Source organism: Zosterops lateralis (assembly GCF_965231275.1).
Source record: "Zosterops lateralis genome assembly, chromosome: 5".
NCBI lineage: Eukaryota > Metazoa > Chordata > Aves > Passeriformes > Zosteropidae > Zosterops > Zosterops lateralis.
In genome coordinates, this window is record NC_139766.1 from 9,510,979 (window position 1) to 9,532,866 (window position 21,888).

Here is a 21,888-nt window from a genome sequence, read left to right on the forward strand (position 1 = left end):
CAGCTCGGAGGAGGAGGTTTGTAAAGCTCCCCTCAGGCCGCTATGTACCAGCTGTTCGATGTATCCGCGGCTTCTCGCCAGCCCAGCATTTAACACCCGGATTGAACACCTTCGGCTGTGACAGGTGTCTCCAGCCCTGGCCAAGGCGGTTCTCCAGCCTCAGTCCTGCCCTCCTGACGGCCCCGGCCTTGCCCTGAGCTGACAGCGATCGGGCCGCAGAGCGATAACGAGCCCTTATCGCGGCGCGTCCCCGGCGATTAGCGATGTCTGCCTGCGCCTATCTCCCGGCCCACTCTGAGATAAGCTTCCCAGCCGCCGCGCCGCTCCTTTCTGCCGGGGCCCAGCGCCACAAGAGCCCCTTTCCCCGTGTCCGAAGGCTCTTCCCAGCCCGTTCCCGGCCGCCCGGGGACCCCCTGCCGCTGCCGGAGCCGCGGGACCCGCCAGGGGCGGCCCGGCCGCCCCGCCCCTCGCCCCCCGCTCCCCTCCGCCAATGGGAGAGCCGCTTACTCGTCGGGCGGGCGCCCTCCCGCCAATGGGCGTTGCCGTTGTTGGGTTTGCGGGCCGGGGAAGCCGCACCCTGTCGGGCGGGGGCCGCTCGGTGCCTGAGGGGGCGGCGGGAGCGGCGGGAGGCGGGACCGGGACAGCCACAGCCTCGCCAGGGGACCGGCCGCCGCGGCCCCTTCGCTCTCGCCCCTTCTCGTCTGCCCTCGGGTGAGCGCCGCGGCGGTGGCGGTGCGGAGGAGGCTGAGGGGCGCAGCCGGCGGCGGGTGGGCGCTACGGGGCGGGAGGGAGGGGAGGAGGGGGCGGCGAGGAGCGGCGGGCGCGCAGACACGGGAACCGGCTCGTTCAGTCCCGAGGGGAGCGGAGGGCGCCGTGTCTGCCCACAAAACGTGGCGGGCTGTGCGGAAAAACCATCTGCGCGCAGGTTGCCTGCGGTGAGCGGCTGCGGCGGGCGCGGGGTCAGCGGGGAGGCGGCGGCGGGGGCAGGACCGGGGGCTCTGGCCGGGATGGGCGGCGGGGCTGAGCCGCGGGCGTGGGGCGCTGCCAGCCCTGCCCTGCCCCGGGAGATCCCGGTGCCCATCCCGTGCCATCCCGGGATGCTCCGGCTGCCGCCGCCGCAGGAAGCGGCCGCTCGGCGTTGGAATCTCCATTGCACCGAGCGCTGCGGCTGCCCCCGCCGCCCTTCGGCTCCACCTGCCCCTTCCTCCAGCCCGAGCGGAACCCGCGGGCTGTGCGGGCCCGAATGCGGCTTTGGGGAGCCCGAGTCATCGTCCGCAGAGCACGTAGGAGGGAAGGAGGATTCGGGATGTGTGTGTGCGGGGTTGGGGTTTGGCGGGGCACCAGCAGCAGACGGACAGTTGTTTTGTTTTCCTCTGCTGGAAGGGGTATCTACGTTTTAGCCTTTCTAGGGGCTGCTTTTGATACAAAATGTCACATGCCTTTCTGCACGTAATTGCTGCGCTCTCGCTGTGCTGCTTTTAGGGTTGATTCTTAATCTATGTAGGCTTTAGTTAAAACTAGCAATTAGGGAGGGGGAAAATCCTGTCAAGCTGGAAAAATATCCATGGCTGTGTTGAGATGGGGGCTAGGAATAGCACCGCATTTGCGTCTTTCAGGAGATATTGCTGGAGCTCTGTGGTGTAAGCTCGTTGCTGGTTTTGTTTTATTTTTTGCATTTTGGAAAGTTGCTGTAGATCACAACATTATCACACCCCAAAGGTATTCAGTTTTCTTGCACTGTGACTTAGGTTTTTATACAGAGCTTTACAAAACATGTCTACCCTGAGCTTATGAATTCTCAAACTGCAACTGCTGCTGGATAATTCATCTCTGCTCTGCTGAAAGCTACAGGTATCTCCCTGCAGACAGGCTGTTTATGGCTCTGGACCTTGTAACGTGACCAAATATGCCAGTGGAATTCTTGACAGTCCTTAACTGTCACAAATTCGTGGTTTTGTTATTTTGTTTTGTTTTTGTTTGTTTGGTTTTTTTTATAGAGCAAAAGAGTTTATTTTGAAGGCATACAAACAATTTCTAGGATAGGCTTCAATTTTTGTTAATTAAATATAATAATGTAACAGTTCTATTCCTTAGTAAGGAAATATTTTTCTAGGAGCACTTGTGTAATAAGTGAGGAAAAAATACAGCTCTGGACTAGACTCCTGAAACAGGTGGTTTTGGTATTTCTTTATATTCAGTAAACAGATTTGGTGCCAGCAAATTTGATATAATCTTGAGTGGATGTAATGGTCTATATTGGTCTATAATGGTCTATATGATTTGCCTCACAGAATTTAAACGTGGTGGTTTTCTGAGGAGAGTTTTGAGGAAGAGTCATTCACCAGTTTTACATCTTCACTGGAGCAAGATAACGTGTGCATTACTGTGTTTGTATGTTTAAGGGTCTTGTAGTTTTACTGGAGTTCTGTTTCCTGTATGAAGTTTCATGCTGAGATAGTGCTTTTTAGCCAAAAACTGTTGTGTTGACTGAATATTTTCTTTCTGTGGTTGATGATTATAAGTGTGAAAAATCTGAATGTGCTTCATCCGAAGGAAGTATTTTAGCTGGCATGTTGTGCCAGTAAGTTCATTAGAGTATGGCTCACTAATGCTGTGGAGTGAAGAAGGTCATTTACTGAATCAGTATTTTTCTGTGACAGTTTTTTTAGATGTATCCAACAGAAAATGACTCAACTCTTCTCATTCTTTGAGGTTCAATATTAAACGTTATTTTGCGTGTAGGGCTGGGCCTCTGGGTGACCTGGTCTAGTGGAAGGTGCCCATGGCAGGGGGTTTGGAACTAGATGATCCTTAAGGCTCCTTCCAGCCCAAACCAGTGTGGGATTCTGTGTGTGGGATTGGATCATCTGGTGGGATCAGGCAGAGGAAACCCCTTTGAGCACTGAGAGACTTTGACAGAAGTTGGGCTAAAACTACTTCTGCCCAAAGTCTTGGTTTTTGAAGTGTGGTTTCAAAGCATGAACTGCCTTCAGCAAATCTCATCCAACATTCCGTATAGGAGGAAAAAATGAATTTTGAAGTAGCCAATTTTGTTAGTAAATAGAATAATAGAGCTGAAAGTCTCAAACTAGGAGAAGGCTGCTTAGCATGTTGACTGCTACTATGCATGTAACTTCTATGTGACAAATGCCTCCTGAGGAGCCCAGGCAGTAAATCTTGCACCCACTGCTTTTCTGACTGGTAGAAATAGCTCATAATTATTAAAGAGTTGTAGTAGTGGTGAATACTGAGTAATTTGTAAACCCCAAACTGTTTCTGTGCAAATGAGCCAGTCCTGCTTTGAGGGAAAAATGCATATTAATAAAACTTGCCCACTACTTCAGTGGAGTTGTATCAATGTCACTTTTGCTGTGCAGTGGAGATACCTGAGGCATGAGGGCATGCAGAAAAAAACATGCTGATTTTCTGACTTTGGTGGCTCCTAAATTAGAGCTTGGACCATGCTGCACCACAGAATGTGATCTGTGAAACAGCACTGTATCAGTAATTCAGACTGCAGCTGGATATTTCTTAGGATGTTTGGGGGTGGTATGTGCTTTATATTTGAAAAGCGATTGTGAGCAGATGTGAATGTAAGTTTACTCTGCTGATTCCATTGTGCAGGTCATTTCACATCTGCTGAGGAGCCTGTCTGAAGCTCTTCTGTAAAGTTATGCATCTTCTGTAGTAACAGATTCAAAAGCAGGTATATTTTTAAAATAGTAGAAGTCCCTGGATTGCCTAAGTTAGGCAGTTTTCATTCATATAATTTAATCAGCCTCCTCAGGGGAGTGGGAAAATGTTACCTAGGCTTGCTACTTATTCAGCATTTCTCTTCAAAAATACTCTGGTTTTGCTAGGGCTGAGAGCAGTAACTGTACAAACCTGTCAGTAGAGAAAGCTGTAAAATATAAAGCATGTGAACCAATTTCTTTCCTGAAGAAACCTTTTCATTAGAGGTAGTAATGCTTAAAAAGTACTGGTTATACAGATTTTGATCTGTAGTATTTTTTTACTTTAAAATTACCTTTTTCTGTGACAACCTTTTCTCTCACCTTAAAGTGTCATATATACAACAGCAGGGTTCTGTAGGAATATATGATGACATCTGTTACCATCTCAGTAAGCATCTGTTCTTTATTGAGAATTATCTTGATAATCTTTAGTCAAATTGAAGCAAGTAATTGGTTTCTTCCCTCACCAGCAGTGGATGTTGTTTACTGTGGTGGTGCCAGTTCAGAAAGTTTAGTGGTCGAGAGTTGCAAATGTTGTAGGGGAAGAGACTCCGGGAAACGCCCTTTTCAGCAGCGCTGCTTTTCAAATCAGGTGTGAGCTGAGATGGTGACTCGGGTCTCACATCCCAACCAACGGTCCTGGACTTGAATAAGTTTAAGTATTGCTGCTACTCTGGGGAATTTCAAAGTCTGACTGTTGTTCAGTTCGGGGCCAGTGAAGTGCAGAGATGGGTTTGGGTAACTGCTCCCTGTCGGGCTGACCAGGCTGTGAGTGCTGCTGCTGCTGGATTGGGACTGACCTTTCAGAGAAACTGCAAACGTTGTCCTTGAAGGTGCAGCCGAACAGGAGTAACAACTTCTTCAGTCCCTTCCTTCCTCCCTTTGACCTTGCTTATTAGATTGCATTCTGGGGAATGATCTCTGCCTGGATTCAGTTGTTATCCAGTGGAAGATCAGCCTTTCAAACTCAGTTCAGTTGCACTAACAAGTGGGACATCAAAAGAGTTTTTCATTATCACTTATTTGGATGGTTTTACCTGAAGATTAGTTAAAAATTAGCATAGATGAAAGCAGATCTCAGTTCAGTTTTAAAACTGTGATATTATGTGCTGCTCTTTTAAATTGGGATTTGGCATATGTGTGCCCTTCAGACAAATCAAACATTCCTTTGCATTTTAATTGACTAATGTATTGGATTTTGTCTTTTCTAAATTACTGTTTTTTGTACCTTATGTTACAAATGATTTTCAGATCTAGACTCAGGAAGTCTGAAAAGATAAGGAGTAAAATATTTCAGAGTTTTGAGATTTGGTTTTCCTTTCCTACACCCAGCTGAAATGCTGTAAAGAGGTCATGGAAACAGTAGTAAATGCAGTTAATCAGTAACAGTTTATGGTATTTTTGATACTTCCAAATCAAATGAATAGATGAATGTTGTGATACAATTATGCTCTGAAGACTAGGAGGCAAAAAAAAAAAGATGATGTAGGTTTTTGGTTGGAATCATTAAGCAAGTAAAAGCAACTTTGGATTAAAAACGGCAATTTGACTTGGAGCCATAAAAACTTAGGGGTTTTGGCTGTTGTTTTTGATTTGTTTGTACAATTTTCTAATGTGCTTTTTTAATGCTTTTTATTTCTGTCTTGTTTTAGATCTTGAATCTTGAAAGGTCTGATACACTATTTCAGTTTAATTAGAGCTTATGCCAGATTAAACCAGAAAGTGTTCAGAAAAGCCTTGACCCAAGAAAACTGTCTTCTCTGCTTTTTTCTGTTGGCTGTTTTGTGTTGGGTTTTTTTCTTTTAGTGTTGTTTTATGTGTGTGTTACAAATGACTGAGCAGAAAGTCACTGTTGGTGCATTTTGGCTGTGGAGATGAAGGATAAAGCACACCCTGAGTTTAGTGTTTTGAAGCAGTTTGATGAAGCAATTTCTTTAGGTATTGTCACTGCAAAATATTGATGAGAATCTATCAAGTACATACACTTGTGAAGCATCAATTCCACCTAAAATTCATTGAAAGAACACATTGCTGCTGCTGTTGTGCATTAACTGAGAGGTGCTGTATACGTGGCTTTTTTTTCTCCAAAAGATCTTGTCTAGCAAATCTTTGCATGGTGACCTGGAATCAGCACAAATTAAAGTATTCCAGTGTTAAAGGGACTTCCTTTATTTTTCTATTCATTTTCTGAAACTGTTAGCTACATCCAGCTGAACTTAACAGGAAAATGGACTTCAGACAGAGAAGGTTTCAGCCAATAGTGAGCGATGATGGCCAGACTCGTGCCCTGTTACATTTGTGCTTTGTCTCTGCTGAGGGCAGGGTGAAAGACATGGGAAACATAGAATCGAGTTTGGGTTTGGTTGTTTATTATATCTTATCTATTTACAGGATTTACAGTGTGAGCTCCAGCTTGCCAGCTAGAGAAACGAGGCAAAATGGAAAGCCTCTAACTTTCACCAAGGCTATTTAAGAGATAGTCAATACCAAAGTGACACTTACATTATTTATGGTTTTGATTCAATAGTGAGTATTTGATGTTTGCAATGCAGACATCTTTCACCCAGTTAGAGAAAGCTACTCAGATCTGTGAAGACGACGGAAGAAGAAGGTGAAGAAGAACTTGGACAACACTTTGAATCTTCTATCTTGGCTCACACACATTACTATATACTAAAACCTTAAACTTAAGTTTTCACTCTGTGAGATCACACAATACCACTCTAACTACACACTTACACTCTTTGCACTATCACACAATCTTGGAAGCTTGTTCCAAAGCCTCAAGTCAAATGCAGTGCTTGCCCGAGGGTCAGCACCTCTCACCTCAGAAAGCTTGAAATTTGCAGCTTCCAGGGTTCTAACAGTGCCCCTGCTGAGAGAGGGGCATGGCTCCTGGTTAGTTCTGGAAGCAGGACTGTGTGGCTGTGTAGGTGTCACACCTACCAGCCCGTCAGGTTAGATCTGATCCAGTCCAAGTGGTTTTTGCCACTTGCTTGGCCAGCCCTGGTGAAAGTGCTCAGACAGGGGGAGGAGGGAGCACTGGACTCACATGAGATGTAGGGGGGAACATGAGAACTTAAAAAGGATGAAGAGGAAAGCATATGAGAATTCAGTTGGTAGCAAATAATGTTTCATTAATTTTGTCATTTTTTTCTAGTTGTTTTCAGTTACTGGAAAGTAACTGAAATTCCATGGTTTCCATGATTTTCAGGTAAAATTTTACCCAGCTAATGTGTCACTTTATTTTTAAATGTCACTTCAAATTTCCATATGATTTGAATAACAGATTCAGTGTAAAGTACAAGATTCTATTTTGATTCCAAAGTAAATTTTCTTTCCTTACTGTGGATAGTATTTTTAAGTCTACTAGTACACAGCAAAGAGTGGGGGGTTTGGGGTTTGTTTTGTTGGTTTTTTCCCCCACCCTTTTGGGCTCAGAGTAAAATTTATTGGTGAATGGTGAATCTTCAAAGATATTCTGGTGATTTCAGTTATAACTGATAACTTAGAAATATTTAAAAATAAATTTATGTCATTTATAAGTGAATTAAGGATAATATGGTGTTTGTTTTTGTAAATTATTTTTCATTAAGTGTTGGTGGCCAGAAGTATATAGTTAAAACTTAATTGGGTATGTAGAATGTTTATGGTACAGTATTAAAGTGGTTTTGAATTTATGAATAGGCAGAAAAAATAAATTAATAGTGATCTTAGATGTTTACTTAGATCTCAGCTGTACATATAAATATATGACTTTTCCCCTGTTTAGTTATATGGTGATTTTGGTAAAAAGTTAGTAAATTCTTCAGAGCTTTCCCAAAGCAAGTAAATCATACATGATGGAGAGGGATGCAAGATATCAATCCTTAATCCAGAGGAAAGCTGTTTCATCTCTTACGTATCAGGGAAGGTTGGTGGGTGGGTTTCTATGCCTTGGACTCAGAGATGACCGTCCTGTTGTTCATTAATTCTGTTGCTGGTTGTAACTCAGTGTTGTCTGTCTGTGTGGTTTTACACATTGCTTTCAATCTGCCTTAGAACTTGCACTGATCTTGACTCTGCTGAGTTATATGGACCATCTTATACCAAGTTTCTTGCCTCTCTCCTGGCAGGAGAATTAGTGATGGCAGCATGGGGTGGCCGTTTTGGCAGGTGGGATGTCCCTTTCTAGATTCCATAGTCTTTGTTGTTGACTGGGACACTTTGACTCTGTTCCAGTCTGTTAATGGAGATGGTGGTTTAAGGACAGAAAGGCCAGTGAAGGTGCCTGTGCCCATTCTTCACACCAGTGGAATGATAATCCTTCCAGTATCCTCCTATTTTCCCTCACTGCAGAATCCTGGGGAGGAGCCAGGAGCAGGGAACACAGTGAGCAGTTTGCTGCACAGCTTGGAAGAAGGTTGTCTCTCCAAGTGTCCTCTGGCCTGCCCAGCCCCAGACAATAAAGAGCCTTCTGGCAGCGGGTCAGCCAGAGCCAGCAGTGCTGAACAGAAGGCTGGGAAACAGGCTCAAAATCTGAATGTCAGCCAGGAGAGCTGCACTTAGGCACTCTTGCAAATTATGAGGGCAGCCTTATTAATTGAACGTTCTGGCTGGTGGAAGAGTTGCCTGAGGCTTAGAGTCTTTACGGGTCAATATTTACCACTAAAGTGGGGACACAACTCTCCACACCTCAAGCAAAGCTCACAATGTCAAAATTAAACCTTTGTAGCTGCATTTGCCACTTCAACTGCAGGTTCAGTGGGTTTGGGATCCTATCTAATGTGAGTGGGTTAAAGCATTGAGATAGCTGCTGTCCCCAAAAGACAGAGACTTCTGTTGTTCTTGCTTTTTAAATTAGTCATTAACTTAAGCGTGTGTGTCCATTTTGTATTTAAGTATTTAGTAAAACAACTGCAAAACACTAAGAATGTTAAAAATGGCACAATTTAAAAGTATGTGAGTAATTAGTTACTTAGGTTATCCTGGGTTTGTTTTTCAGAATATCACCTTTTTGAGGAGCTTAAGCTTATTTCTACATTCCCTGATTTTTGGGGTCACTACTGTCCTCACAGTGGTTAGTTCTGTGCCAACTGTATTTTCAGAAATTCATTACACCCCCGAGTCAAAAGGGGGCATATTATTGCCCATTTTCCTTAGTGTAGCTACTTGGGTCACTAAACAAGAATGAGGCAGATTTCAAATGCCTTTTTCTTTGCAGACCTTTAATCACAACTAGTAATCTTCCTAAATAATTGTTATTGGCTACTGGTATGAAGACCTGTTGTGATACCAAATATATATTTTATGGTAGAAGGAAAAGGTGAGGCAATTGAGTCTGAAATGTGTTTGCTACTTTGTTTCTTGTACTACAGTTTTTGCTTGTTTAATTTAGTCCTTAATTAGATGTGTTTGTCGTTAATGAATAGGATGAATTCAGTTAATTTGACTGAAACTCAAATCTAAATTTGTTCTTTCAAGAGTTTGATCTGAGAGAGTAATCTAGTAATTTTCCCCTCCCTCCTCTCTGTTGCTATGGTAATCCTAAATTGGAACCTTGTTTCTGTGGACCTTTTTTCCCCCCCTCTTTCCCCCAAGTAAGTTTTGTAATAGCTGTGCAGTCTGTTCTCCAGCCAAAGTATTGATAATTCAGGTTTTCTTGTTGCCTTTTTTTTTTTGCTGTCTCATTCGAGGTGAAGCTGAAATTAAGCAATTTTAACTTATCTTTCCTTTTTCTAGCTCTCGAAAGACATTGCGGCATTATTTTTTTTTTCATGTTTTAAACAAACATTGTTTAGGGTAAAAACAAGAAAAAAAAAGCTCAACTAAAGCAAAGAGACACAAATGTGTCTGAGTGTCGTGAAAAGCTGTTTACAGCCGTAACTGCAGAAGTGAACATTCAAACTGCAAAGTCCATGAGTAGTTTAGCATCTAAATGTTACTGCAGTTCTGGTTTGCAGCAGTGTTCACGGCTTATTTGATGAGGTGCTCTCGGCTACTTCTGGCATGGCTGAACTTCTGATGCAGCAATAAATGCAGGGGATTCTGGCAACTGTATAAAATATTTGTGCTCTTAGTAAATTTTGATTTTTTTCCATGTAGAAAAAAGTGGAGATCCAAGATATAGCAGGTTTGATAGCAAATTGAAAAGGAGCATCAGGAGTAAGCAGCAAACCTGATGAAGACTCTTCATGTGTCTTGTCAGGAAGCATGGAGGTAATGAAATAAGACTAAAAATAATTTAGATACTTGAGAAAGACTACATGGAAAGTTTGCCTTTAATTTTCAGTGAAGACATTTTGAACATAAATCATACTGAAGTGAAGTTATAAAGATGATTTCCATGAAGATGAAGCCCAGCTTGCAGGGTGCAGGTTAGTGGAACTATGTAACATTTACTCTACAATTTTGAAGTAGGTGATGTGTGTAATTAGAGGCTCAGTTGCAAGAATTGTTATTAAATGGCAAGGCAGAAGGGTATTGGATGGCTGGAGAACAGTGAAAGTACTCACAACATAAAGAGGAAAAGGTGATTTGGGATAGTAATTGCATTATTAGTGTCACCTTAATATACAGAGATTTGTTTAAATTTAGAATGAAAAGCTGTTTGTGTGGAGGTAAGATGAAAAGGATATGAAGTGATACAGCTCCTAACAGGAAGATTTGTCAGAGAAATCTCACACCTCTTTTTTGTAAGATCCTTGACTTCTTGGAGAGGATACACAATTAGAGCTGACCTCTTGTAGCTTAGAAGTCATTTAATGTGCAATATGAGTCCATGTAAAAACTGGAGGGATGTTTTTGTGACAACTGATGTGAATGGTGACAGGATGGGTCAAGTATGGACAGAACTTGATGACCAGTGGAAGATATATTGGAACTGTGTAAGTAGTGGAATTTGTCAGGATCAAATTTGATGATTAAAGTAATTTATCCATTGCTACTTCTCATGCCAATCTCATGTTCTTAGTCAGATGTTAGTCATCGCCAATACAAAAGAAGGTTTTGCACAAAACAAAGTTGAGACCTGAAGACATGACCAGTAGGAAAAGGAGTTGTTTAAAGAGCATTAAAAGAATTTTAACACTTCAGGATGGCAAACCTATCAGAGTTACCAATGGAGATCAGCATTAGGATAACAAGTATGCTGTTGTTGCCCTGCTAATATTTTTCTTTAAAGAAGTAAAGGGGTATTGACTTTTTCTGGTACTGGTGAAAGCTTACCTGAAAAACTGCATGTAATTCCTGTAATTCACCAACAAGTAAAAAAGACATTTGGACTAAAAGAGGTCCAGGGACTGATTACTGAAACTCACAGTGTCTTGTTTAATCTGGGGAAACAAAGCATGGAAGAGGTTCCTCCTCATATAAATGAGTGAAGCAACATAGGTGGGTAAAAAGAGCTTTTTATGCTTGAGGTAGAAGAACAAATGGGTATAAACTATCCAAGAATAAACCTAATCTGGAAATTAGAAAAGATGGTTCCTAAGCAACAGAGGCATAGGAGCCTGCACCAGCCTTCCCTTAGGAGCAGTGGAATAAGGCTGTCTTTAAGGTGGAGCTGATTAGCTTATATAAGGGGGAGGAGGAGGAGATGGGATGTAGTTTCCACCCTACCTTGGGGTTTGAACTGCTTGACCCGGAATATCCCTTTGTGCCCATGACTCCTGTCTTTAACTAAAGATGGTACAAGAACTTGACCAGATAGTGCCCAGACACCAGTGGCCACATGGGTGGGCTCTTGCTTGGACAAGTGCACCAGCTGCTTTCTGAGGTATAGAAATGCTTAGATCAGGGGATAATAGGTGTTAGACAAGTAGGATGTTTTAAATATTGTTTAATAGAATATGCTACATTGTATTTTTTCTAGTGGCTGTATATTGAGTTTTGCATTAAGAAACCCCAAGTCAACACAGCACAATTCAACAGACTTTGTAATGAATCCTGTATTGTTTTCTTCTCTTTCTGTTCTGTGTGTTTGAAGGGAGCTGCCCACAGCACTTGTATGGCTGTGTCATTGTCTTCATGTTTCTCTGAGAATTCTCCTTTGAGCTGCTCAAAAATCGCTCCCATTGGTGCAGGATAAAGGTTGATGTGGTGAAAACACTCTGTACCTTGTTGCTGTCTGTTGCCCTGTTGCTCCTGTGTATTGTCTATCTAATAAATTTGGAATATTACTTTTTGAGGAAGCATTGTGCTTTTGATTGCACTGAGAGACTGTCGTGTATCTCCACCTTTTAGAAACTGATGGTTTTAAAGGAGACTTGACAAAGAAAAGTTCTACTGTGCTCTCCCTGACAGAATGACACTAATTGGCAAATTGAGAAATTAATGTTGCCTGAGGTTGCAATATTTTTCTAATTTATTCAATTGTTAAGACATGTTAAATCATGATTTAATTCCTGCTGAGGTATTTCAGACCCAGGAGGGAACTTGTAAACACTCATTTGTGCAATTATTTCATCTATATCAGTAGCTTGTATCACTGGATGTGGGTTTTATATGTGCAGAAATACAGTAACTGCTTTGTACTTTTCTCTTCTCTATCTCTCTTACTTATTTGTTCTAAATGTTCATCTAGAAAGCTTCATTTTAGGAAGGAAGTTCAAGCATGGAAAGTAGTTTGGATAGGACAGGTTAGAGATTTAATGATGTTTGAAAGGTTCCTTCCTGACTGTGCTTAATGTGTTTTATTGACTTCCCTTCAGCTGTTAGTTGAATTTCCTGTTGATTTTTTGGTCTAAATAATTACCAAAGCAGTGTCTAGCCCTCTCTGTGTGCTAAAATGATTTTTCTTTATTCATAAATTTAACAGTATTCTAGTGTTTTCAAAACTAATGTAGAAGACTTAGAACCAGATCTTATCCTTTTAAATTGCTGTATTCACATATAATGATTAGTATGAATGGTAAATAATTACATGGGTATAACATCAATTACTTAAATGGTACTTTGCTCATGTTTAAGTGTTAGTGTTAGCTAAGTTTTTTCCCTAAATACAATTTTGGGAGAACATTGATTGACAGTTAAATAATAGTTAATACTTTAAAGCTTGAGTAAGTGTTCATTGTTTTGTGAATATTGACTAAATTGCATTTAACCTGTTTCATTATTTAGACTTTGTCTTGTCATTTATTGTGGAACAGGTGTGGACTAGAGAAAGTCTCATGTATTAAAAAAACCCCTGAAGTCCGGAACTGTTACTCAGGAGTTTGGATGACTTAGCAGATGTCATCTCAAGGCTCTTCTAATGAGGAGATTTTGTTTATGAATACTGGCATTTTGAAAGAATGTATTAATGTGTGTGCAGTAAGAAAACTGTACAAGGTGATTATCTTGACTTTTTATTCTTGAAGTATGTTTTTCAATTAGACTGTATTGGATTTGTCATGGTAAAACTTGAGTATTGCTCAGTTGTCTTAAATTGAAATAATCTTTTATTTATTGTGTGGCCTAGAATAGCATTCCCTGCAGTTGTGGCCTATGCTATAGCTGGTTCTGAGAGGGATGCAGTCAGTGTTGGGATAATTTGTATTTTCAGCAGCGTGTTTAGATCTGGCATTTTGGTCTCTTATTTCACGAGAGCGATGTCAACTTCTTTTTTTAATATTGTGTCTTGTTAGCTGGTGCCTTTTTTTTTTTTTGAAGTAGCTGTTCTTAGAGGTAATTTTCCATGTTGACACTGTGCCTCACAAACACATAAGATCTTAACTGTTTTGTAAAGTGAAGATGCATGTTGCTATGCAGTTTGGTCTTTGGAGGATAAATCAGACAAATCTAATTTCCCTCTCTTCCCCCAGAGAGGAGCGTGTGTTTATCCTTTCCAAGACTTGTTGGTTTAGATCAGGGTCCCTGTGAAAGGGTGTTGAGATGTGGCTGCCGGGGGAGTGGGGTCTGTAGCACCTGCACAGAACTGATTTGGAACAGGGAGACTCAGTGCAGTGACTGGACAGTGGGTGGGTTGGCTTTCGTTGCCATCAATTTCTTCCTTGTTTATGAAAGTTCTGGAAAATGGAAACAAGTTAATTTGACATGAGTCTTGTAGAGCTTGCTTCAGACTTGGAGGAGAGCTATTGTGGGTCATTGGATATCTTCATAAAATAGTCTGACTTTTATCAATGTTGATGGGGTTCAGGAGATTAAAAGGGAGGAAATGAAGTATTATCTGTCTATTGTTAGCCAATGTATTTATGAAATTCTGTAGTGTCTGGTACTCATGGAAATAAAATAGTGGGCAAGTATGACAAAGAAGAGAAAATGAAAGTTGGTTTAGTTTGGAGGAGACAGATGAGAAAAACTGAAATAAATAGAAAAATATGTTGATCCAGTAAGGTCAGAAAAAGGTTTAAAAATCTGGATTGCCTTACACAGGGGATTTCTGTAAGATTTTTTTACATATATTATGTTTACGCACTTAAAAAGTCAAATTCTGTCTTATCCCATGGGACTCGCTGCTATGAAGTATTTTTACAGTCAAGAGCTTAGCACAGTGCAAAATCAGATTATACATTTTCTATCAGTTATGCTTGGAATGTTAGAACATCTGTAACTTTTGTCATGGTGTAAAGCATAAATTGATGCATAACACGCTGCAAGTGTGTGTGTTATTCTGTACTTAAAACTGCACACAGACCATAGTTCATCAGGATATTTGGAGGGTTAAACCATTAGTATGAGCTTGACAGTTTTTGCCCCTTTAGACAAAGTTTTGACATTTGCTTATAAAACCCCAAATGGTTTTGACTCTGACAGCTACAGAAAGTCTTTGTATATAAAAAACACTACAGAATCTCTTCCTAATGAAATTAGGGCAGTTGGCTAAATAAGCATCAGGTTTAATATTTGAACGTTAGAATTGCTGGGCTTGTTTTGGTTAAAAAAAAGATAAAATCTTTAAGATCTGAATCTTCTAATTTCTTGCTTCAAAGTAGGTGAAGTTGAATGGTCAGTGTAAATTACATACATCTTGTGTGGGGACTTCTGGGCCAGACTTCATAGAATATACTGGCTTCTGGATATGCCTTGAAAGGTAACTTAAAAATGGGATAGTAAATGTCATTAATCATGGGGCCCTATAGAATACATTTTTGTAAGATTTCTGTTGTATTTCGTAAGCTTTGTTAGATGCTTTGTTATTGAACAACTCTGACGAAGTGGGAGTCGCTTGGAGCCTAATACACATTTAAGTCTGTGGATGTGTCGGATCCTATTGACATCCCTTGAGGGCAGGAACTTGTGTTGAACAGATGTGATTGCAGGTTTGGGTTGGCAGGGCTTGTTTACAAGTTCCCTCTCTGCTCTGTCCTGCAGCTCCCAGCGTGGCCACACACACAGATGTGTAGACTCAGCCTTGTGGCCAGCCCAGTGTGGAGATGGATTCCACAAGAAAGAGTGAAAATAATACTGTGCTCTGGAGAGAGCATGATAGACTGTATGGAAAGAAAGACTTAAGGAGTAGATTTTTCTACATATAAAATGCTGCTGTTGTAAAAACAAATACCACAGTTCAGCTTTAATGCGTGAGATGATTGTTTCCATTTGACACAGTTGTTTGGCTCATCTCCTTGGAGTGCTGCTCACCGATTTCTAAGGTTTTGTTGAGATCAGTTGGACTCCACATGGGCAGAGCTGCTGGCCCGGATCCAGCTGCACACTGCTTGGGAAATGGCTTTAAAAGCTGGGTTTAGGCTTCTGCCTCTGAATGCTGCATGCATGTCGTGGGGCTTTGCAATTTTTTTGATGCCAGTAGCCTCTCAGTAAACTTGAAAGAACTGCACACACACATTTTGGCAATAAAACAGTGGCAGTTAGGTTTCTAGAAAGAGTTCATTTTACAGCTTGAGTCAGGAATGAAAGTACCTTAGTGCCGTGTGAATTATTCAGGATCCTTGTCTGACTCCCAACTGATTTGACACATCTATGTATCCTTGATATTCATTATTTTAAGTTAAATTTCTGTTTCTGGAATTATAAGCCACATGCTGGCTGAGTGTGATTTTTAGAACACAGTGGGGAAAAGTCTCTGCTCACTAATAGCCAAACGTAAAACAGGAGTTCTGGTACTGTATTTTTAGAAGCTTTCTAGGTATTGGTGGTAAGGTTGAAGGATGGAAGTACATCTTGTCTGTGGATAGAAGAGTTGTTGCTTGGATAGGGATCCGAATAAAAAACAATAAAGGTGTTAAAAGATATAGCCAGTGGAGGTTTTTTTAAACAACTAATAAGATGACAGATATGCAGAAACACTGGGTTTTTTTCCTATTAATCTTCAAATGTTTATCAACTAAAATAATCCTTGCCTAAAGATAGTCTTTAAAATGAACGTTATCCATCCATAATCTGGAAGCGGGATTATGTGTTGAACAGGAGCCTTTTGTGTTTTACACTGGGACTTGAATTCAGTAAGTCCACAATGCCCAGAAGCACAATTTCAATTTTGTTCTTTTGGGTTTAGTAACGATTTTAAATTAGTTTTGTAGAACATTAAAACCATGCGAGACTGTTGTGACCTTTGGATTCTTTGTGGTGTGTGTCTGTCTTTAGGGAATGTTTGGGGATGAGCCTTAGCAGAGGTCTTGTGTGCTTGGGACTGGTGCTCTCAAAGCTCTGTGTGCATCTCCTGGGGTTTTGGAGTCATGGCTGAAAACACACCCAGACGGTAACTGCATCCATCCTGGCCTCTTTGGGGCAGGCAGCCTGTCTGAGGGGGAGCTTTGCACCAGCACAGTGTGAGTTGTGTCACTTTACCTGGGCTGGGGCTGTGAGGCTCCACAGCCGTTCTGCTCCTTGTTCTCCTGCAATGCAAAGAGAATCTCTGTGCCATGGGTGGTGCCTGTCCATCTGTTTTGTGCTGCTTTGTTCTCTTCTGAGAGAGCAGAGCAAAGTAAATAACATCCTTTTGCCACTGTCAGGTGGAAACAAGTAGAATCTGAGCTGGAAGAGAAATTCTGGGTTTGCATGAAGTTAATTGATGCAGCCATATTCGGTTGGGTAATACTTGCCTGACGAGGAGACGGCACAGTCGGGAGGATGGTTTTCTCATGGTGTTTCATCTGTTACCATGTGGGTGTACGTGACCCTTGAGGTTTACCCAGAAGTAGGAAACTGCATAATTTTGGGGTGGGGAGCACATTCACACTTGCCTGTGAAAAAGAAAACCATAGATAAGCTGCTCCTAAAATAGAGTTTGTGGGGGTTTCTTGACATACTATTTCCTAATACAGAAAGAAGAACTAATGCAGGAAAGTCTAATGTAGGAAAATTACTTCTAGTAACACTTAAATTCATAGCTGATATGTTTTAATCTGTAGGTTAAAGTCCTCAGGAGCATTCTGAGAGATGGAAAAGAGAATGATCTTGGCTTTGGGAGCTGTGCAATGACATGACCTTTGTCTTACTGTCAGTTCTGAGACTTGGATGAAGATAGTGTTGATATATTTTGTATAGGGCATGGATTTTAAGCACTTGCCAGAAATGTTTAGTATAAGGTGGAAAAAAGATGGTGTAACCACTGTCTTCCTAAAATTTTTCCGCTACTTGAAGGATTTACAAATATCCAGTTAAGCACTATGCAAAATAATTTTTTTGAACTTGAATAAGCTGTCTATTTGGAAATAGAACGACACTACTTATGTGAGATTCACATTTCAAAGCTATTTTTATGTGCAAATGCAGTATAAAATCTCACATGGAAGGTTTATTTCAAGATTAATACTTAGATTTGCATTCTCCAAAGATATTTGTTTCCTCCTGCCTACAGGCCTTTTAAAACTGTCCAATTCTACTGTGTTAAGAGAATAAATTGTCATAATTTGTGTCATTTTCTATCTTTCTCTACCTCCCCCATCAAAACTTGGAAGTGCTATAAAAGAACTGGGGGGTGCCACTTAGAAAAACCCAAGTTGCACATGAAGGAGAAAGTAATGAAAAATTCAACACCTCTGCTGCCTTCATCTGCCTTTTTCAAGCCTGCTTGAAATCTCTAGACTTTATATTAAGCTTCTGCCTTATTTATGTGCTTTGATTCACTGTCTTCTTGCTTGAACTGGTAACACACCCATCCACAACATTTGTGCTGCTTATATATCAAACTTGCTGGTTCCAGTGTAATACCTGCATACTCTCTAATCATGTAGCAATTTCTGTGTTACTTGAGTACTCTGCCAGGAAAAAGTGACAGAATTCATGCATCTAGTAATGAATATTCAGGTTAGTTCCATCTCAAAAATCTCAACTAACCAGTCTCATAATAATGCAGGGTTTTTACTTGTGAGGCATGTGCTGTAGGATTTCTAAAGCTGTAGGTGTATCAGTCATGAATTCATCAAGGAACCTGAATTTCTCCTTTTGGCAGTTTCCAGGTGGTGGCACATTCTGTTACTTAGCCTCTTCATCCTTCTTTGTGTGTTTTCCTAATCTTTTGGAGCAGCTACACTAATTCTTTAGAACTTTATTCTTAAATTTGATGATGAGGGATTATTACATAATTTTGAGTAGCAACAAGTGCTGCCAGAATATACATAATATTTATGAAGTCCTCACCTCACAAATCTATCAATAAAGTGGGATATTGTATAAAAAAGGACAGGTGTAGTTATACCTCTGTTTCAAATAAAAATGACATCGTGAAGTATAAGATCTTGGGGGGGAAAAAAAAGGCAGGAATGTAAGTCAAAATCTCTGAAAACTCATTATTACTGTTGATGGATAGGCAAGGTACTTTTATTTTGTTCCGAAATTCAGAGTGTATCTCAGAGCAGGAGCAGAGGAAAACACAAGCAGAGTTAATGATTGTGATGCCTTACCATCACAAAATCAGGTATTGTTTCCTACAGCCTAACTTTGGTGACACTATTCCTTATTATATGTAGGAATGATGTAGGAAATATATGTGTTCCTTATGTAAGGAACATACTAATACTTTTTCAGCCTGGAAAGCAAAACTGATTTGCTTAGGCACTTTTAGTTTGCCCTTGCTTGAATAGGAACTTCTTGTCTCTAGATCAGGAAGGACTGTTATTAAGGTTTAATAATTTCTGATGAATGAAGAAATTAAACTAGAATATTTAAATGTTGCAGTCCTTTTTTCAGAACTCTTCTATATAATGCGCAATCAGAGTAAACTGAAGAGCAAAATCCGACAATTCATGGGCTTGAATTTTAGCATTTCAGTTTGTTACTAGACTTTCTTTATGAAAAAAACCCCAAGAACTTCACTCTTTATTTAACTCCAGTAGGTCTAGACTCACATTCAGATGTCTTGTGGATAAAACTCCCATCCAGAATCTTTTCCTACTCAACTTTTTAAAATATTCCAGCTTCAGCTTCTTACCAGTAATAATAAATGGAAATTTTTTCACTTGGGTGTGGTCTTTTCCATATAGAGGTGAGATAAACAAGCTGAGGCTTGGTGTTTTTGTTCTTGTGTGTCCATGGGCAGTTCAGAGGGATTCCGAGCAAGCCACCATCACTGTTACTGTCTGTGGGGTTTGTACACTCAGACTGCAGTGTGGGGTTCCCCTTAACAGTCTGTCATAAATTTTATGGCTGACTTGAACCCTTGGAATACAGGACTATTGAATTTGCTCTAACATTATTGATGCAATTGTATTTAAAGCTAAAATGACCTGGTTTGAGGTTTTTGTATCTAATCAGTTTAAGAGTTTATCCCAGGACATCTCATGTTCCAGAGGGTAGTAACCAAATGAGTAAGTCAACAGATTCTTCATTCCAGATTCAGAAGTTTTTTCAGTGTCTAACCTAAATTAACATTTAAAAAACCCAGCTAAACCCATAAAATAGCTCTCACACTTGCACAAAATGAAATAGTAGCTTTAACAAATCTAAGGCCATGTTTTTACTACTTGTATTTGTATGTAACTGAGGGAAAAAGAATATAACTACTTTTCTCTCCCCTGTAAATAAAGAAACCAAATGTCATCCAGCTGTTCTGGAAGAAGTTATTGTTGCAGAGTAGTTCAAAGGGTTAAATGACATTGTTCTGTTCATTGCCAACACGCTTCAGAAATCTCACCCCTTGCTATTCAGTCTCCATGAAAATAACTGGATTCTGGCCAGAATGGGGCCGCTTTGCCTCTGCACTGCTGCATTCAGTTGATCCTGTATACATCATGATACTGGTATTTTAGATGTGAATACTTCAAGTTTTCAACTTGAATGCTTTCAATACTTCAGTTTCAACTGAAATTTCTTGCTTTTTTGAAGTATCAGGGAAATATCTGTTTCTGTTGAAAAATGAGTTTTAATTTCTTCTGTCATTTGTAGGAGCTTTTGTTAGTCACAGTCCTTTTTGAAAGGTTTGGCAATGGTGAGCATTATAGTTATTTTCCATTTTAAATGTAAGTTTTTCAGGTTTTTTTATATTTGTGATAGCATTGGGTATGTGTGTGGGTTCTGTTTTTTCCCTAGACATTGATCTAGTATGACCTTCTTGAAAAAGCCAACAAACATTTGAATAGAATTTTATTTTCATATGTTTTTTAGAATGTCCAGTCCTCTTTATTTAAGAGAAAGGGAGTGCTGTATAGGTAATACCATCACAAAAAGTGAAACAATGGCTACTGTGTCTTATTGCTTAGTGGAGAGACTTGTTCACTTCGCTGATTTTGCTGAGCCTTGAGGTCAAAAGAAAATCTTGAGGACAGGAGAAAGCTTTTCTTTACCTCATCCCTGCACCTACAACAGCGTGTTTTAGACAGCTTAAAACTGACTCTGTGTGCAGCATTCAGAGGAGCTCTGGAGTCTTCTGCCTGAAGCTGCTTCTGAACTCACAGTTCTCATGCAGCACTGCAGTCTCCCCATTGCTGTGGGAAGAGTCTGTGCTGTGTCCTGTTCCTCTTGAGCTGCTGCTGTGTCAGGGGCACCCCCAGGTTTACATGGACAGAGTAAAACCTTGTCCTCACTCACAGGTCCTGACCCAGCTCTCATTGTGTCTAAAGCCACCTCTGCACCCCCTGCACATCTCTGATTGTGGATTGTTCTCTGGTAAGTGCAGATGCCTTTCCTTCTGGGGGCTGTGTGGAGTACTCTTATGGAATTTGGAGACTTTCATGGCTTTAAGGATGGTTTTTCTTAGGAAAATCTGATTACAAATGCTTGTATATGGAAATAATGGACATTTTCTTACCCGATTAATTACATTGGCAAATTTAACATCTAATTTTGCCTCAGTACATTGGTGACTTCCTAAAGAAACTTATCTGTACACTTGTGTCTTTTTACAAATCCAGTCTTGGAATTAGAAGTCTAGCAGCTTTTATAACTTCAGTTTAAAGCCATTGTTTATTTTTTGGGTCAGACATGCTGATCAAGCTTGACTTCTTGGATAAAGCTGGGGCCCTGCCCTTGGAAAGCTGGTGATCTGATTTGACCTGTGTTCAAAACTCTCAGGGCAGTGGCTTATTGGTGTGTTTGATGTGAGGCTTGGGAAGTGCATGTGGGTTCACAGAAACCTAAAAATAAGCAGTATTTGGGTTAAACCTCTTTATTTGTATGGACTACTGACCCTGATGACAAAAATAAATATCTCTTTATTTTCTGGCACTGCTGCCACCCTCCATGAATTTTAGTAGTGTTAAAATATTTGAATTTTACATTGTCTTGGTACTTCAAGTAGAGGATGAAAGTGTAAATTAATGGCTTGACTCACTCTCGTGCAGGGCTGTTCAGCGTGTGTAGCTGAGTCTCTGTGACATCAATAGTGAATTTTATTGTCCTAGTAAAGCAGGCTGGAAAAATACTTGGCACCAGTGCTTTCTGTTCAAAAAATTGTTAATAAGACATAGAGTGATGGTGTCTCCAGTGCAACCCTTTTTGGTATAGAGGCTTTTAAACTTACCGTTTTAAAAACATTAACCTGAACAAGTCAGTTTCCATGGAGTAAACTGCTGAATGCATCAAAGATGCCAATGAGACCCAGTAAGTATTTTGAAACTTTTGTAGGTTTTGTAGCTGAAATTTCTCAGGTAATTCCTGAATGATTCAGGAATTTGCATGTTGTGCTGCTGAAGATCATTGAAAAATAGAAAGAGATATTCTACCTATTCTGACAGAAAATTTGTCCTGATAACAAGTCTGATCATTTTGACCTGAGTGTAGGAGGAGGATTAAGAAGGATTTTTGGTTCTGTCTCTGAGTCTGACATTCACTCTCC

General features: G+C 40.6%; 1 protein-coding gene across 11 annotated transcripts in view; it reads left to right on the plus strand.

The window, feature by feature from the left end:
• The first annotated feature begins 587 nt into the window (after positions 1-587).
• Positions 588-21,888, plus strand: part of ADD1 (adducin 1) — a 60,709-nt gene continuing 39,408 nt past the window's right edge. For 10 of the 11 annotated variants that reach the window (XM_083861119.1, XM_083861127.1, XM_083861124.1 and 7 more), the window contains exon 1: positions 588-711. The gene's annotated coding sequence lies outside the window, so the exon portion shown is untranslated. Of the gene's footprint in view, positions 712-813; positions 936-21,888 lie in introns of those variants that run through there. The other variant, XM_083861122.1, reaches the window with a different exon arrangement.